Below are 13983 nucleotides of genomic sequence, written 5' to 3'. Positions count from 1 at the left end.
TCGAGACCTCCAGCTAAGCGTGCCTCCAAGCATCGGGAATATTCATCCTCGAGGTCGCCCTCCTTGGAGCGCACTGCTGCACCTTCGAGACCTGATCCCTTTGTCTCGGTGCCTATGTTTGAGGACATGTTAAAAGCCATTCTGACCACTCAGATTTCCTTGGTCGTGGCTCAACTCCTTCCGTCCTCGACCCTGCTTCCTTCGAGCCAGCCTGAGCAGCAGTCTGGGACTCCTGTCGATGCACCTCGAGGCAAGCCTTGGAAGCCTCACCAGTTCTCATCCAGTGACTCTTCACCTACTCCTCAGACACTGTCTCCTCCACTTCGACTGAAGCATCGCTCGAGGCATTCGAGGCATCTCGCTTCCAAACTTCCTCAGGAGACATCTCTGCCACAGAAACCTTCGCCTTCTCTGGATACTGAGACTTCTATGCCTCATTTATCCAAGGCTACTGAGACTTCTTCCAAATCTAAACATAAGTCTCGCAAAGCTATTTCACTGGCTGCTTCTCCTCAAAGTCCATTGAGGTCGAGGATTCCTCCATCGAGACCGCCTCCAAGGGAGTCTTCTCCTCCTGCCTCGACCCACTCTGTTCCTCGAACCCCGGGGACCTCACCATCGAGGGTTTTGAAGCGCAAACACTCACTAACTCCGCCTCACGCAGGTAGTGCAGCTTCCTCAATCACTGTGCGCCTGGACTCTGAACCTTTGTCTCAGTATTCCAGAGAGGCTTCTCCGTCCTACTCAGTAGTTCCTTGGTCTCGCACTCCTTCTCCGGAAGGTGCCTCGACCTCGAAGTCTGCCTCTTTTGCCAGGTTCATCTTCGACATGGGACAAGCTCTTCAACTGAATCTTCACTCTGATTCCAAATATACACCTGAATACTTGGCCGACATGGAGCTGCCTCATCCACCCAAGGAGACCATGAGGCTTCCTATGACTCCAGTATTGAAGCAAACTTTTTTAAGTAATATGGAAACTCCTTATTCCATTACAGCCATTTCATCCAAGCTGGAATCTAGGTATCGCACAGTATCTTGCAAAGGCTTCGAGAAATCTCAGTTGTCTCACCAGTCTTTGGTTGTGGAATCTTCTTTAAAGAAAGCTCATCCATCTAAGCTTTACGCTGTGGTCCCTCCAGGCAGGGAGGGCCATACAATGGACAAGTTTGGCCGTAGGTTATACCAGAATTCCATGATGGCTAACAAAATTCTGAATTATACCAGAATTCCATGATGGCTAACAAAATTCTGAATTTTAACCATTTCCTCAAATTGATGCCTAAGTTCTATCCGGCTCTGGAGGAACAAAGTCTTTCTGAATTTAAACAGATCATCAGAACTCTGTCTCAACTTCGACTCTTCATGCTGCGAGCCACATACGATGCTTTTGAGCTCTCTTCTAGAGTTTCTGCCTTTGCAGTAGCCATGCGCCATCTCGCCTGGCTTCGCATTATTGTTATGGATCCCAATCTGCAGGACCGTCTAGCGAACTTGTCTTGCCAGGGTAATGAACTCTTTGATGATTCTATTGAAGCTGCTACAAAGTGCCTCTCTGAACATGAGCACTCTTTTGCTTCTTTGATTCGGTCGAAGCTTAAGACTCCTGCTGCTCGGCCATACAAGCAACCACCGCGTCGTTATCCCCAAAAAACGACACCAGCTTTCTCCAGGCCTCCACTTAGAAGGCCTCCACAACAATGACAACAGAAGGCTCAGACTCCTGCTGCAACTAAACCAGCTCAGTCTTTTTGACATTCCCAATCTGAGCATACCAACCTCCCTGCATCAAAATTCTCTTCTGCCCATAGGAGGACGTCTTCACCAATTTTATCACCAGTGGGAGATAATCACCTCAGATCTTTGGGTTCTCACCATCCTTCGGGAGGGATACTCATTTCACTTTCTTCAGGTGCTTCCAGATCGCCCTCCAAGAGTGTCCTTCCAATTTGTCGCAACTTCCCCTTCTTCTTCAGGAAGCTCAGGCTCTTCTTTGCCTTCGAGCTGTCGAGGAGGTTCCTTTGAACCAACGAGACATGGGCTTTTATTCCCGTTATTTTCTAGTCCCAAAGAAGATAGGGAATTTGTGACCCATTCTGGACCTCAGAGCTCTCAACAAATTTCTAGTCAAAGAGAAGTTTTGGATGCTATCTTTACCAACCTTATATTCCCTGATGGATCAGGGAGATTGGCTATGTTCTCTGGATCTCAGAGGCTTACACTCATATCCCAATTCATCCAGCCTCTCGCAAATATCTTCGATTCAGGGTGGGAATCTTCTTCTACAATACAGAGTTCTTCCTTTTGGACTTGTCTCATCCCCCAGAGTCTTCACGAAATGTCTGGTGGTAGTGGCTGCAGCCCTCCGTGCCCAGGGTCTCCAAGTTTTTCCATACCTGGATGACTGGCTTATCAAGGCCCCCTCTCAACAAGGGGTTATTGCAGCGACCCAACAGACTATTATGTTCCTCCAAAGTCTGGGGTTCGAAGTCAACTTTCCAAAATCCCAGCTGACCCCATCTCAGTCTCTCCAATTCATTGGGGCCACTCTAGCCACTGTCCAGCTCAGAGCTTTCTACCTCCACCACGTCGGGATATCCTCATTCGCCTTTGCCATCAAGTGTCTCATCTCATGTCAATTTCAGCAAGACAAATGATGGTTCTGCTCGGTCACATGGCTTCTACAGTTCACGTGACTCCTTTTGCCAGACTTCACCTTCGCATACCTCAGTGGACCCTGGCATCTCGGAACAAGCTACTGACCCACTTTCTCAACAAATTACAGTAACTCCTTTGTTGAAGCAGTCTCTCCACTGGTGGATGTTCTCTTCCAATCTTTCCAGAGGTTTGCTGTTCCACAATCTCCCTCATCAGAAAATTCTCACAACAGACTCGTCAACCTACGCATGGGGAGCCCAACTCGACGGACTCCGTACTCAAGGTCATTGGACTTCTGCGGACCATCTTTGTCATATCAATCTGTTGGAACTCAGAGCGATTTTCAATGCTCTCAAAGCTTTTCAACACCTGCTCGTTGGGGGACTCCTCAGACAGACCTCTTTGCGTCTCCCCTCAACAACAAGCTGCCTCAGTTCTGCTCTCAAATATACTCTCCCCAGCGTCTCGAGGCAGATGCTTTGCTCCTGGATTGGATGGGTCATTTTCTCTATGCCTTCCCTCCATTCCCTTTGATTTTCAAGACTCTTGTCAAACTCAAGACAGAACATGCCACCATGATTCTGATAGCTCCTCGGTGGCCCAGACAACTGTAGTACTCCCTTCTACTTCAACTCAGCAGCAGGGAGCGTCTGCTTCTACCAGTTTTTCCCTCTCTGCTTACTCAGAGTCAAGGATCCTTGCTACATCCCAACCTGCAGTCTCTACACTTAATAGCTTGGTACCTTTCAACCTAACAGATTCTCTACAGTTCTCTCAGTCTGTACAAGATATTTTGGTTGCTTCCAGAAAGCCATCCACTCGGCAGTGTTACGGCCAGAAATGGACTAGATTTTCTGCTTGGTGTTCCACTCGCCATATGGAGCCAATGTCTACCTTCTTGGCTTCTGTTTTGGATTATTTACTTCACTTATCACAATCTGGACTTCAGTCTACATCTATCCAAGTCCATCTCAGTGCGATTGCTGCTTTTCATCAGCCTCTTGATGGTAAACCTGTCTGCACATCCAGTGGTTTCCCGCTTTATGAAAGGACTTTTTAATGTTCATCCACCACTTAAACCACCCCCAGTGGTCTGGAATCTCATAGTTGTCTTGGCTCAATTGATGAAACCTCCCTTTGAACCAATTGATAAGGCTCATCTCAAGTACCTTACTTGGAAAGTAGTTTTCCTGATTGCCCTCACGTCTGCTCGAAGTCAGTGAGTTACAAGCTTTGGTTGCAAATCCACCTTTCAGTTTTCTACCATGACAAGGTGGTCCTCCGTACTCATCCAAAATTCTTACCTAAAGTTGTTTCAGAATTTCACATCAATCAATCTATTGTTCTTCCAGTATTTTTTCCAAAGCCTCATTCTCACCCTGGAGAAGTGGCGTGCCTTGGCTTTCTACTTGCAACGCACTCAACCTCACAGAACAGCCCAACTTTTCATCTCCTTTTATCCAAATACGTTGGGGCATCGTCTCGAAGGGAACCATCTCCAACTGGATGGCTGCTTGCATCTCTTTCTGCTATGCTCAGGCTGGTCTCCCTCTGCAGGGTTGAGTCACGGGCCACAGAGTTAGAGCTATGGCAGCGTCTGTAGCTTATCCCAGGACAAGCAGGCAGCATATTCCCACACATGGGTGACGTCACCGACGGAGCCCCGCAGCGGACAGCCTCGAAAGCATCTTGCTTGAAGATCTCGAGCTTTCGATTGCTGCATCGCGCATGCGCGCGTGCCTTCCCGCCCAAACTAGGGGGCGCATCTCCTGAGAGGATCCTCAGTTCAACGTTTTCCGCGGAGCCGAGAAGACTTGTCGACTTGGTTCCCGTAGCGTTGTGCCTTCTCTTCACCGCGGCTGAGTACTTTTTATTGTTTTCGGTCGCTGTGTTACTATACTAATTCTATTTTATTTCTTTTTATAAAAAAAAAAACAAAAAAAAAACAACATCTTTTTGTTTTTCTTTAGCGTCGGGTTGGAAGATTGAGGCCTAGGCCTCTCTTCTCCGTTCTCGACACGGACTTTGTCCTATCTATGTCCCGGCCTGTTACCGGGTTTAAAAGGTGTTATCAGTGCGGTAGGACTATTTCCATCACTGATCCACATAGTCGGTGTATGATCTGTCTCGGGTCGACTCATCGCTCTGAAGATTGTATTCGCTGCCTCACTCTTCAACCTCGTGCTTTTAAACGCCGCTGCGACAGGTTTTGGAGCTTTTTCCTCGTATGGAGCCTGAAAAAGCTGTGGCCTCGGTCGAGGCATCTGTAAAATCCTCGACTCCGGGTCCAACCTCGAGTACTAAAGCCACGACCTCGCCTCCTCGACAGGCCTCGGCCTCGAAGACCTCCGGGTCCTCGGCCTCGACGATGTCCTCGAAGCCTGGATTGGGGGGTAAGTCTCCTGCTTCCTTTTCAGGTACCATCCCTAAGAAGCCGACAGAGTCTACCTCCATTCAACCTGGGGCCCCAGGTTTGACTCCGTCTTCCAGACCTTCAAAACGTGCTTCCAAGTCCAGGGAATACTCTCGATCGAGGTCGCCCTCCTTGGAACGCACGAGACCTCCTGTGACTCTGAGTCCTTTGGTCTCCGTCCCCATGTTTGAGGATATGCTTAAGTCAATTTTGACTACGCAAATTTCCTCAATAGTGGCTCAGTTGGTACCGGCCTCGACTCTGTCTGCGCAACTTCAGCCTGAGCAACAATCTGCACCTTCTCGACGATCTCCTCGTCGCAGGTCTCGATCCAGGGTTTCCTCGTCGGACTCCTCATCTGAACATGGGGCTAAACAATCATTACCTCGATCCAAGCACAGGTCTCGATCTTCGAAGCTTACCTCTACAAAGAGCTCGAAGCATTCTGATCTTACTTCCAAAGTTTTACCTCGCTCTCATACTACCATTGCCTCTTCAATTTCATCGAGGCATTCGAGGTCGAGGACGCCACCTTCGAGGCATTTGTCTCGAGAAAAATCTCCTCTTACTAAGCCTCGTACTCCGCGCACCTCTCCGACTCGGAGCCTTAAGCGGAAACATTCAGCCACTCCTCCTCTGACAGGCAGTGGAGCATCTTCCATCACTTTACATCTTGAATCTGAGCCTGTATCTCAGTATTCACGCGAGGCTTCTCCATCTTTTTCAGTGGCACATCGTTCTCGTTCTGTCTCTCCTGAGGAAGCCTCGACCTCGAAGTCTTCTTCCTTTGCTAAATTTGTCTTCGACATGGGGCAGGCTCTTAATATTGATTTACGTTCCGATTCAAAATACACGCCTGAATATCTGGCGGATATGGAACTTTCTCATCCTCCTAAGGAGACTTTACGTCTACCCATGACACCGGTGCTGAAGCAGACTTTTCTACGTAACATGGAGACTCCTTATTCTGTGACAGCTATTCCATCGAAGCTGGAGTCTCGGTATCGTACTGTTCCATGTAAGGGGTTTGAGAAATCTCAACTTTCTCATCAATCTCTAGTTGTGGAATCCTCCCTGAAAAAGGCTCACCCATCTAAGGTGTCTGCAACAGTTCCACCAGGACGCGAAGGGCGAACTATGGACAAGTTTGGGCGCAGACTTTATCAAAATTCTATGATGACAAATAGAATTTTGAATTACAACTATGTCTTTACTTCATATTTTAACCATTTTTTGAAGCAGTTGTCATCGTTTTGCCCAGACTGGCCCAAAGAACGCCTTTCTGAATATAAACATATTATTCAATCTCTATCTCAGTTACGTCTATTCATGTTGCAGGCATCTTACGATGCTTTTGAGCTATCCTCCAGAGTCTCGGCATTTGCAGTGGCTATGAGACGTCTTGCATGGCTCAGGATTGTTGATATGGATCCCAATTTACAGGATCGTTTAGCAAACCTGCCGTGTCAAGGTTCTGAGCTCTTTGATGACTCTATTGAAGCAGCTACTAAAAGGCTTTCTGAGCATGAGCGCTCCTTCGCCTCTCTGCTTCGTCCGAAACCAAAACCTTCTGTGACTAGAGCTTACAGACCTCCAGCTCGTCGTTACCCCATGAAGTCCACACCGGCTTTTTCTAGGCCTCCACCTAGGCGGCCACAACAACAACGTCCTCAAAAGCCCCAGACACCTGCTCCAACCAAAACAGCTCCGTCTTTTTGACGGTCCAGTGATGAGCATTCCAACCTCTTTACATCCAAATTCCTCCCTACCCATCGGAGGTCGCCTTTCCCTTTTTTCATCTGTCTGGGAAACCATTACATCGGACCTTTGGGTCCTTACAATCATCCGCGAGGGATACTCTCTGCGCCTGCTTCAGGTGCCTCCAGATCACCCTCCAAGAGAGTGTCTTTCCAGTTCCTCGCAACTTCCCCTTCTTCTTCGGGAGGCTCGGGCTCTTCTTCACCTTCGAGCAGTGGAGGAAATTCCTCCTCTCGAACACAACCAGGGGTTTTATTCCAGATACTTCCTGGTTCCAAAGAAGACGGGGGATTTGCGACCCATTCTGGATCTCCGAGCTCTCAACAAATTTCTAGTCAAAGAGAAATTTTGCATGCTCTCTCTCCCGATTCTGTACTCCCTCATGGATCAAGGGGATTGGATGTGCTCACTGGATCTCAAAGAGGCTTATACTCACATTCCTATTCATCCAAATTTTCGCAAATATCTCAGGTTCAAGGTGGGGAACCTTCACCTTCAATACAGGGTTCTTCCATTTGGCTTAGCAACCTCTCCTCGGGTCTTCACCAAGTGTCTGGTTGTGGTAGCCGCGGCCCTTCGAGCCCGGGGATTGCAAGTTTTTCCTTACCTCGACGATTGGCTTATAAAAGCTCCTTCTCTTACAGGGGTTACGCAAGCGACCCTTCAGACTATTTCTTTTCTTCAAAGTCTGGGGTTCCATATCAACTTCCCAAAATCTCAGTTAGTTCCAACTCGATCGATCCAATTTATTGGAGCGGTGTTGGATTCAGTTCGCATGAGAGCTTTCCTTCCTCTCAACCGACAGAATACTCTCTTAAACCTTTGTCATCATGTAACTTCCCTATCAACTATCAGGGCGCGTCAAATGATGGTCCTTCTCGGTCACATGGCATCTACAGTACATGTGACTCCTTTTGCAAGACTACACCTTCGCATCCCTCAGTGGACTCTGGCATCCCAATGGCAACAAGCTCTAGATCCACCTTCTCGCCATATAACGGTGACACCTTCTTTAAAGAAGTCTCTCCGCTGGTGGATGCTCTCTTCAAATCTTTCCAGAGGTTTGCTGTTTCACCATCTTCCTCATCAGAAAGTTCTCACAACAGATTCGTCCGAGTACGCATGGGGAGCCCACGTAGATGGTCTCCGTACGCAAGGGTTATGGACGACCACAGATCGTCGATGTCACATCAATCTGTTGGAACTCAGAGCGATATTTCTTGCTCTCAAAGCTTTCCTTCACATCCTTCACGACCAAGTAGTCCTTGTTCGGACGGACAATCAAGTAGCAATGTATTATGTCAACAAACAGGGCGGGACGGGTTCCCATCCTCTGTGTCAGGAAGCTCTGAAGTTGTGGCATTGGGCGATTTCACACAACATCTTTCTTCGAGCTGTTTATATTCAGGGTATTCAGAATTGCCTTGCAGACAAATTGAGTCGTCTGCTTCAACCTCACGAATGGACGATCAACTCCCCCACACTTCGTCAAGTATTCAATCGATGGGGGACTCCTCGGGTGGATCTTTTTGCGTCACCCAACAACTTCAAACTTCCTCTGTTTTGTTCCCGCATCTTCTCTCCTCTTCGTCTCGAGGCGGATGCTTTTCTACTAGACTGGAGGAATCAGTTCCTTTACGCCTTTCCTCCTTTTCCTCTGATTCTCAAAACTCTTGTCAAGTTGAAGTCGGATCATGCCACAATGATTCTCATAGCACCTCGGTGGCCCCAACAACATTGGTTCTCTCTTCTTCTGCAACTCAGCATCAAGGAACCTCTTCTTCTGCCAGTTTTTCCTTCTCTGCTCACTCAGAGTCAGGGATCCTTACTTCATCCAAACCTGCAGTCTCTTCATTTGACAGCATGGTTCCTTTCTACCTGATGGATTCTGCTGAATTTTCTCAGTCTGTTCAGGATGTATTTCTGGCTTCCAGAAAACCGTCCACTCGTCAATGTTATAGTCAAAAGTGGACCAGATTCTCTTCTTGGTGTTCCACTCATAATCTTCAGCCAACTTCTTCTTCTTTGGCTTCCGTTTTGGATTATTTACTTCATCTATCCCAGTCAGGTCTTCAATCCACATCTATTAGAGTTCATCTTAGTGCAATTGCTGCTTTCCATCAGCCTTTAGAGGGGAAATCACTTTCGGCACACCCTCTAGTTTCTCGTTTTATGAAGGGTCTTTTTAATCTCCATCCACCTGTCAAACCACCTCCTGTGGTATGGGATCTTAATGTGGTCTTGGCGCAATTGATGAAGCCTCCTTTTGAACCTATTGACTTGGCTCATTTTCGATATCTTACTTGGAAAACTGTTTTCTTGATTGCTCTCACTTCAGCTCGTCGAGTTAGTGAGTTACAAGCTTTGGTTTCGGATCCACCTTTTACTGTTTTTCACCATGACAAGGTGGTGCTCCGTACGCATCCCAAATTCTTACCTAAGGTAGTGTCTGATTTTCATATCAATCAATCTATTGTTCTACCGGTATTTTTTCCTAAGCCACATTCTCACCCTGGTGAGGCGGCTTTGCATACTTTGGATTGTAAACGTACGTTGGCTTTCTATCTTCAACGTACTCAACCTCACAGAAATTCTCCTCAACTTTTTATTTCTTTTGATCCAAATAGATTGGGTCATCCCGTCTCGAAGCGTACTATCTCCAACTGGATGGCTGCGTGTATTTCTTTCTGTTATGCTCAGGCTGGTCTTCCTCTACAGAGTCGAGTAACGGGCCATAAAGTCAGGGCTATGGCAGCTTCTGTTGCTTTCCTCAGATCAACTCCTATTGAGGAAATTTGTAAAGCTGCCACTTGGTCCTCGGTTCACACTTTTACTTCTCATTATTGTCTGGATACTTTATCCAGGAGGGATGGCCATTTTGGCCAATCTGTTTTACAGAATCTTTTTTCTTAAATTGCCAACTTCCCTCCTCCCTTTTGATTTAGCTTGGAGGTCACCCATGTGTGGGAATATGCTGCCTGCTTGTCCTGGGATAAAGCACAGTTACTTACCGTAACAGGTGTTATCCAGGGACAGCAGGCAGATATTCCCACAACCCTCCCACCTCCCCTGGTTGGCTTCTTAGCTTGGTATCTGAACTGAGGATCCTCTCAGGAGATGCGCCCCCTAGTTTGGGCGGGAAGGCACGCGCGCATGCGCGATGCAGCAATCGAAAGCTCGAGATCTTCAAGCAAGATGCTTTCGAGGCTGTCCGCTGCGGGGCTCCGTCGGTGACGTCACCCATGTGTGGGAATATCTGCCTGCTGTCCCTGGATAACACCTGTTACGGTAAGTAACTGTGCTTTTCCTCAGATCAACTCCTATTGAGGAAATCTGCAAGGCTGCCACTTGGTCCTCGGTTCATACATTCACCTCTCATTACTGTCTGGATACTTTCTCCAGAAGGAATGGACATTTTGGCCAAACTGTTTTGCAAAATCTTTTAACTTGCTAACTCTCCCTCCATCCCATTATGCTTAGCTTGGAGGTCACCCACTGTTGAGAATAAGCTGCCTGCTTGTCCTGGGATAAAGCACAGTTATTTACCGTAACAGCTGTTATCCAGGGACAGCAGGCAGATATTCTAACAACCCACCCACCTGTGCTTTCTCACTCGCTAGTTTTTAAATATTTTCCTGGGAATCCAGTTTTCATTGGGATCTCCCATCTCCTAGTTTCTTTCCTTTCTTCTGCATCTATTTCTGACATTTGCCTTCCAGTCCCTCAGGTGAGTTGCAGCCCACAAAAAAAAAAAAGCAAAGAACCAAGTCTCTGTGAATCACAAGGCTTCGCAGGCCAGACTTCAAATGTGATTATTATAGTGGCGCTAATGTATTGCGATCAAGAGAGCCAGCTCCTCAGGACTAGACTGCTCCCTGCAGTGCTCAAATAGCACCTGCTCTAAGGGAAGTATTCCCCTTTGCTTCAGAAAGGTTGCCTCGGCAGACACCTTCCTCCTCAGCTCACAACAGATGTACCCACACTACTACTATTATTTCTATAGCACTACTAGACATATGCAGTGCTGTAGTCACAAAAAGAAAACACACTAGACTGAAGATCTTGCATGAACTACATCAAAACACAGAGAACATGGTTCCCATATAGAAAATGGGACAGGTGGAACAACTTTGATCCCGTGTCATTCTCTAAAAACTTGAGACTAGTATTAATAAATAAAAACTTAGACAATTGGCAACTAAATTCAATAATTTACTGTAAATGACATTGTGTCTTGTCTGCTGATCAGACTCCTACCATCTGCAACGTTCTTCCATCATGTGCCCAGTTGCTCAAGCATCTTACTCTTATTGCAACAGATTCATCCATAGTTGCTGTCATCGAGGAACATTTCCAACATTCAAGAGTCACTTATTTTCCTGTTTATCCACTACATAGTAGTTTAGGTTCTTTTCCACACCCATGTATAAAAGACAATCAAATGTGTGTGTGAGTGTGTGGTGCAGTGGTTAGAGCTACAGCATCAGCACCCTGAGGTTGTGGGTTCAAATACCACACTGTTCCTTGTGACCCTGGGCAAGTCATTTAATCCTCCAATGCCCCCAGGTATATTAGTGTGTGAGCCCACTGGGACAGATAAGGAAAAATGCTTGAGTACCTGGATAATTTGTAATCTGCATAGAACTGTAGGACATGTGGAATATAAATTATTAAAAATAAATAAATTTCCAGATGACATAAACATAAGCAATGCCTCCGCTGGGTCAGACCTGAGGTCCATCGTGCCCAGCAGTCCGCTCACGCAGCGGCCCAACAGGTCCTGGACCTGTGCAGTAATCCTCTATCTATACCCCTCTATCCCCTTTTCCAGCAGGAAATCGTCCAATCCTTTCTTGAACCCCAGTACCGTACTCTGCCCTATTACATCCTCTGGAAGCGCATATTCCAGATGTCCACCACACATAGCTATTGAACCTTTGGGAAAGTTATACCAAAACCAGATCAAAATGAAAGGCTCTATTTGTGATTTATAATCAGTTGTACAAAAAATTGTCCCTTCTTTACCACTCTCCAGACCAGTAGAGGTTAATCTTTACGAATGGGTATATATCTAATCATGACCAGCAGGTGGAGACTGAAAACAAAACTGTGGGACAGTATAGCACAGTTACTTACCGTAACAGGTCCAGGGACAGCAGGCATATATTCTCACATGTGGGTGACGTCATCTACGGAGCCCCGATGCGGAAGCATTTTCAAGCAAACTTGATTGAAGATTTAAGTTTGCTCTGCTGCTCCACGCATGCGTGCCTTCCTGCTCCACTAGGGGGCGCATCCCCTCGTGGTCTCCAGTTCACTTAACTAGCAAAGAAGCCAACCTCGGGGAGGTGGGCGGGTTGTGAGAATATATGCCTGCTGTCCCTGGATAACACCTGTTACGGTAACTGTGCTTTATCCCAGGACAAGCAGGCATGATATTCTCACATGTGGGTGACCTCCAAGCTAACTGAAAAGGGATGGAGGGAAGTTGGCAATTTAAGCAAATAGATTTCGCAATACCGATTGGCCGAACCGGCCATCGCTTCTGGACAGTGAGTCCAGACAGTAGTGGGAGGTGAAAGTATGAACCGAAGACCACGTGGCAGCCTTGCAGATTTCCTCAATAGGTGTGGACCTGAGGAACGCTACGGAGGCTGTCATCGCTCGGACCTTGTGTCCCGTTACTCGACCATGCAGCGCGAGACCAGCCTGAGCGTAGCAAAAGGTGATGCAATCGGCCAACCAGTTGGACAAGGTGCGCTTGGAAACTGGGTGGCCTAACCGGTTTGGGTCGAAGGACAAAAACAATTGTGGGACTTTCCGGTGTGGTTGAGTGTGTTGGAGGTAAAAGGCCAACGCTCTCTTACAGTCAAGAGTGTGAAGTGCCACCTCTCCGGGGTGAGAGTGGGGCTTGGGAAAAAACACGGGCAAGACAATGAGGTGAAAATCAGACACTACTTTAGGCAAGTACTTTGGATGTGTGCGGAGTACCACCTTGTCATGGTGGAAAACAGTGAAGGGTGGGTCCGCTACCAGAGCCTGTAGCTCACTAACTTGCCGGGCGGAAGTGAGTGCAAGCAGGAAAATCACCTTTCACGTGAGGAATTTAGGATGGCATTTGTCTAGGGGCTCAAATGGAGGTTTCATTAGTTGAGCCAGAACTACGTTAAGGTCCCAAACCACCGGAGGGGGTTTGAGAGGAGGGTGGACATTCAGAAGACCCTTCATGAAGCGAGAGACTAAGGGGTGGAGCGAGAGGGCTTTTCCTTCCAGGGGCTGATGAAAGGCCGCAATCGCACTTAGATGTACTCGAATGGAGTTGGTCTTTAGGCCGGAGTGAGATAATTGAAGTAAATAGTCAAGGACCAGAGGGACGGGGACCGACACCGGGTCCTGGCTGTGAGAGGAGCACCAGGCTGAGAATCTGGTCCACTTTTGAGAATAGCAGGTTCTCGTCGAGGTCTTTCTAGAGGCCTCCAATATCTCCTTGACTGATTGAGACACGGGGAGAGAAGTCAGGGGGAAAGAAACCAAGCATTCAGATGAAGAGATTGAAGATTGGGATGTAACAGCGAACCCTGACTCTGTGATAGTAGAGAGGGAAACCGAGGCGGAGGCAGTGGATCTCTGACACTGAGTTGAAGTAGAAGGGAAAACCAAGGCTGGCGTGGCCAGCGAGGAGCAATCAGGATCAGGGTGGCTTTCACCGTTTTCAGGTGGACCAGCGTCCGCAGGATCAGAGGAAACGGCGGAAACGCGTACAGAAACCTTCTCTCCCAGTCGAGGAGGAAGGCGTCGGTCCGGGGAGTGTATCCGGGAGCAGAAGAGGGGCAGTTTGTGATTGTGGGGGGATGCGAACAGATCTATTTGAGGCGTCCCCCACTTTTCGAACACCTGTCGTAGGGTCTGAGAGTGCAGTGACCACTCGTGTGGCTGGAGGAGGCGGCTGAGTCTGTCCGCCAGACAGTTTTGTTCTCCTTGTATGTACACCGCTCGAAGGAAGGTGTTGTTGGAGATTGCCCATTTCCAGAGGCGCATGGCTTCCCGACAGAGGGACCAAGATCCTGTCCCCCCTTATTTGTTTACGTAGTACATTGCTACCTGGTTGTCGGTTCGGATGAGGACCACCCGGTCGTGAAGCAGATGTTGAAAAGC

The sequence above is a fragment of the Geotrypetes seraphini genome, chromosome 10, assembly GCF_902459505.1.
Source record: "Geotrypetes seraphini chromosome 10, aGeoSer1.1, whole genome shotgun sequence".
NCBI classification, from domain to species: Eukaryota; Metazoa; Chordata; class Amphibia; order Gymnophiona; family Dermophiidae; genus Geotrypetes; species Geotrypetes seraphini.
Note: the sequence above shows the minus strand (reverse complement) of the source record.